This window comes from Prionailurus bengalensis, chromosome A2 (assembly GCF_016509475.1).
Source record: "Prionailurus bengalensis isolate Pbe53 chromosome A2, Fcat_Pben_1.1_paternal_pri, whole genome shotgun sequence".
Classification (NCBI taxonomy): Eukaryota; Metazoa; Chordata; class Mammalia; order Carnivora; family Felidae; genus Prionailurus; species Prionailurus bengalensis.
The window spans coordinates 35,406,468-35,412,079 of record NC_057348.1 but is presented as its reverse complement, the minus strand read 5'-3'; the positions used below and the strand labels follow the sequence as shown (position 1 = coordinate 35,412,079).

General features: G+C 36.0%; 1 long non-coding RNA gene across 1 annotated transcript; it reads left to right on the top strand.

The window, feature by feature from the left end:
* Positions 1-443: 443 nt before the first annotated feature.
* LOC122486404 lies at positions 444-4,869 on the top strand. The gene is made up of 3 exons (XR_006298144.1): positions 444-670; positions 3,860-3,866; positions 4,858-4,869. It is a non-coding gene; the product is annotated as an uncharacterized LOC122486404 (long non-coding RNA).
* The last annotated feature ends 743 nt before the right edge of the window (positions 4,870-5,612 follow it).

Below are 5,612 nucleotides of genomic sequence, written 5' to 3'. Positions count from 1 at the left end.
CCAGTTTGTATTTCTACCAACAGTGTAAGAGAGTTCCTATTCACATCCTCTCCAACATTTTTTGTCTCTTGTGTTTTTGATTTTAGCCATTCTGACTGGTGTGAGATGATATCTCATTGTAGTTTTGATTTGTATTTCCCTGATGATGAGAGATGTTGAGCATCTTTTCATGTGTATCGGCCATCTGGATGTGTTTTTGGAGAACTGCCTCTTCATGTCTTCTGCCCATTTTACAACTGGATTATTTGTTTTCTTCAAGTTGAGTTTTATCAGTTCTTTATACACTTTGGATACTAATCCTTTATCAGATATGTTAGGTACAAATATCTTCTCCCATTCAGTGTTTGCCTTTTAATTTTCTTGATTATACCTTCACTATGCAGAAGCTTTTTATTTTGATGTAGTCCCAAATGTTTACTTTTGCTTTTATTTTCCTTGCCTTATGAGATGTATCTAGAAAAAGGTTTTTGGCTTTCAGCTTTGAGGAGGCAACGGTGCAACAGTCTTCGATCATCCCAAATCTGGGTTCATTTGACACCAACCGCTGGCACCAACTACCTCCCACACGCCTCCTAAGCTCGACCCCAACTAGATCAAAGTCATATACCTGAGGTGCACCGGTGGCAAAGTCAGTGCCACGTCTGCTCTGGCCCTGAAGATTGGCCACTGGGTCTGTCTCCAAAAAATGTTGATGACATTGCCAAGGCAACAGGTGACTGGAAAGGTCTGAGAATTACAGTGAACCCGACCATTCATAACCAGACAGGCCCAGATTGAAGTGGTACCTTCTGCCTCTGCCCTGATTATCAAAGCCCTCAAGGAGCTGCCAAGAGACAGAAAGAAGCAGAAAAACATTAAACACAGTGGAAGTATCATTTTTGATGAGACTGTCAACATTGCCCAACAGATGCGGGATCAACCTTTAGGCAGGGAACTCTCTGGAACCATTATAGAGATTCTGGGGATCGCCTAGTCCATGGGCTACAATGTTGATGGCGGCCACCCTCATGACATCATAGATGACATCAATAATGGTGCAGTGGAATGTCCACCTAGTTAAGAACGACAAAAGGAAAATATTTTAATAAAGGATCATTTGACAACCAAAAAAAAAAAGGAAGGAAGGAAGGAAGAAAGAAGGAAAAAAGAAAAATGTTGCTACAGCCTATGTCAGCAACATTACTGACTGTACTCTCTTCCAAGATGTTTATGGTTTCCCGTTTCACATTTAGGCCTTTAATCCACATCGTGATTATAATCTTGAGATTATAATCTTGAGATTATTTTTGTGTAGGGTGTAAGAAAGTAGTCCAGTTTCATTCTTTTGCATATTTCTGTCCAGTTTTTCCAACACCATTTGTTGAAGAGGCTGTTCTTTTCCTCTTGGATATCCTTTCCTGCTTTGTGGAAGACTCCTGACTATATAATTGTGTATTTTTTCTGTTTTTTTAATTCTGATCCATTGATCTATGTGTCTATTTTTGTGCCAGTACCATACTGTTTTGCTTACTACAGCTTTGCAGTATACCTTGAAGTCTGGGATTGTGATGCCTTCAGCTTTTCTTTTCTTTTTCAAGATTGGTCTAATTGGGGTCTTTGCAGTTCTATACAAATTTTATAATTGTTGGTTGTAGTCACGCGAAAAATGCTGTTGGTGTTTTAACAGGGATTGCATGAAATCTGTAGATTGCTTTGGGAAGTACAGCCATTTTAACAATATTTATTCTTCCAATCCAGGAGCATGAAATGTCTTTACATTTCTTTGTGTTATCTTCAATTTCTTTTATCAATGTTTTAAAGTTTTCAGAGTACAGGTCTTTCACCTCTTTGGTTAAGTTTATTCCTAGATATCTCATATTATGCTACATTCTTATGAATATTTGGTATTGTCAGATATCATCATAAGTAAAATAATATTTTATTATGATGTTAATTTGAATTTCTCTGCTTAATAACAAGGTTTGGCACATTTCCATTAGACAATCTACCATATATGTTTTATCTTTTGTGAACTGCATATCATGACCCTAGTCAATTTTCCTATTGAGTTATTTATCTTTCTTATTGATTCCTATCAGCTATTTATATATTATATATAGTGTAATTATATAAAGTTGTCCATTATTTATATTACTAACACCTTCTCCCAGTTTTTGTGTTGTCTTTTCATTCTCTTTACAGTGAATGGTCAAAAGATTTATCAGTCTTTTCCTTCATAGTTGTACTGAGTAGAATAGTGCCCCCCAAATTCATGTCTACTAAGAACCTGTGAATGTGACCTTATTTACAGATAGGGTCTTTCTGGATATAATCAAATTAAGATGAGGTCACACTGGATTAGGATGGGCCCTAAACAAATCACTGGTTTTCTTATAAGATGAAAAATTAGACACAGAGAGAAAGGAGACACAGGGAAGAAGACTACATGACAACAGAGGTAGACACTGGAATGCTGCCATGGAAAGCCAAGGAACACCAAGGATTGCCAGCAACCACCAGAACCTGGAAGGAACAAGAAAGGATTCTTCCCTAGAAGCTTCAGAAGGCATATAACCCTGCAGACATCATGATTTCAAAATTCTAGATTCCAAAACTGCCAAAAAATAAATTTTTATGCTGTAAGCAACCCAGGATGTGGTAATTTGTTATAGCAGCCCTGAGAAGCTAATATAATGGTTAACAATTTTTGTTTTAAGGTTTTTTTTTAGGGGCGCCTGGGTGGCTCAGTCAGTTGAGCGTCTGGCTTCGGCTCAGGTCATGATCTCATAGTTTGTGGGTTCGAGCCCTGCATCGGGCTCTGTGCTGACAGCTTAGAGCCTGGAGCCTGTTTCTGATTCTGTGTCTCCCTCTCTCTCTCTCTCTGCTCCTCCCCCGTTCATGCTCTCTCTCTCTCTCTCTCTCTCCTTCAAAAATAAATAAAAACATTTTTTAAAAATGTTTTTTTTTTAATCCCAAAGCTATGAAGATACCCTATATATTATTTTCTAAAACTTTAGATACTGCCTCCACATTTGAGTTTTTAATCCATAAAATACTGATTTTGTTTATGGGCATGTGTAGGAATCCCATATTATTGGGTTTTTTGCTTTGCTCTGTTTTGTTTTGTTTTTCTGTTTGGAAAATGTACTGTCCCAGCACCATTAACTGAAAGGTTTATCTTTGCTCCATTAATTTTCACAGGCTCCACCATATATGAAATTGCCATAAAAGTTTGGGCTTCTTTTGGTGTTCTTCTGAGTCTATTCATTGGTTACTTTGCCTATCATGCTATTCTAGGCTCATTATTGTAAATTTACTATCATTCTTCCTATCTAATAGAGTTAATACTTTCACAATTCTCTTTTTTTTCTTTATAAGTCTCTTGGTTATTCTTGGGTATATGATCTTCCATTAAAATTTAAAATAAGCTTGTAAAGCTTTTCTTAGAAGTCCGATGAGATTTGGATTAAAATTTCATTTAACCTATAGATCACTTGGGAGAATCACCATTTTTACAATATTAAGCTTATCTATTTATAAAAATGGCTATATATTTTTATTTACATTTTAAAATAAATTAATAACACATTTCAATTTTCTCCAGATAAGTCTTGTACATTTATTGTTGAATTCATTCCTAGGTGCCGTCCATTCTTTGTTGCTAACGTAATATTTTCCTTTCAAAATTATGTTTTATAAATTTTTGGTTGGTGTATATACATGCAAACTTTTATTGTTGGTATTATTATACCCACCTTGCTAAATTTTGTCATTATATTTACATGCCAAAAATGATGACAGCATGGTTTCTTCCTCTGCAACATTTATACTCTTCATTCTTTTTTTTCATGTTTATTTATTTATTTTGAGAGAGAGAGAGAGAGAGTGTGTGTGTGGGAGCAGGAAAGGGGCAGAGAGAGAAAGGGAGAGAGAGAATCCCAACCAGGCTGGTTACTGTCAGTGCAGAGCCCAATGTGGGGCTCGCTCGAACTCGCGAACCCTAAGATCATGACCTGAGCTGAAATCGAGAGTCAGACGCTTGACAAAATGAGCCACCCAGGCAACCAACCCTTATACTCTTCGTATCTTTACCTCTCCTTGCTTCTCTGTCTGCGACCTCCAGTATAAGGTTATGTATAAGCAGTAAAATTGGACGCCTTTGTCCTGTTTCCTAGTTTTAAATTTAATGCTTCTACTGTTTTACAATTAAGAATTATGTTTGCTGTAGACTTTTGTGGGGTTTTTGTACTCTAAGAGATTAAAAAATTTCCTTCTATTCATAGTTTGCCAAAAGTTTTATTGCAAATGAGGGTAGAATGTATTAAATGATTATTTGATATCTATTGAAATCATGTGTGTTTTATCCTTAAACACACTAGTGTGGAAAATTAAACAAAGATTTTTTAAATCACTTCAGTGAAGTATGACTGACTTACAAAAAGTTATATATTTCAAGCATACAGCTTGATGAGTTTGTAGGTAAGTATACATCTGTGAAACCATAACTACAATCTATGCTAGAAACATCTATCACTTCCAAAAGTTTCTTCCCATCTTCTTTACCAGTGTTTTGTATGTGACAAAAACACTACACATAAGATGTATTCTCTTAGCAAATTTTTCATTACACAATAGAGCATCATTAACTATAGGGACTGTGATGTACTCAAGATCTTTAGCACCTATTCATGTAGCACAATGGAAAGTTTCGTTTTTGACTAATACTTTTGACTAATACTTCTGTTTCTTGCCTCTTCCCCCAGCTCCTGACAACCACCATGCCACTCTCTGCTTTTCTTGAATTTGACAATTTTAAATTCCATATGTAAGGGGTATTATGTAGCAGTTGGCCTTCTGTGTCTGACTTATTTCACTTAGCGTGTAAGGAAATAAGGTTCATCCATGTTGTCACAATTGGCAGGATTTCTTTCTAAGGCTAACTAGTACTCCTTTGTAGGAACATGTCACATTTTCTTTATCCATTTATCTGTTAATGGACACTTAGTTTGCCCCTCACCCCCATCTTGACAATGGCAAATAATGCTGCAATGAACACGGGAGGGTGGATATCTTTTAAAGATTCCAATTTCAATTCCTTTGGATGAATACCGGAAGTGAAATTGCTGTACCATATGGTAATTACATTTAATATTTTTTTAGTAATTTCTATACTGCTTTCTATAGTGGCTGCACCAATTTGTCGTCCCACCAACACTGTACAAGAGTTCCCTTTTCTCCACATCCTTGCCAACATTTACTTTTGCTCATTAAGTAATAGCCATCCTAAGAACCGTAAGGGGATATTTATTGTGATTGTGATTTGCGTTTCCTTGGTGATTAGTGATGTTGAGCACCTTTTCACGTACTCGTTGGTCATTTGTATGTCTTCTTTGAAGAAATGTCTCTTCAGTTTCTTTGTCCATTTTTTAATCAGGTTATTTGGTTTTTTGTTTTTGTTTTTTGCTATTTACTTGTTTGAGTTCTTTATATATTTTGGATACTACCCCCTTATCAGATTTATGGTTCGTGAGTATTTTTACCCATCCTATAGGTTGTCTTTTCACTTTGTTGATGCTGTCTTTTGCTGTGCAGAAGCTTTTTAGTTTGATGTAGCTTATTTTTTATTTTGTTGC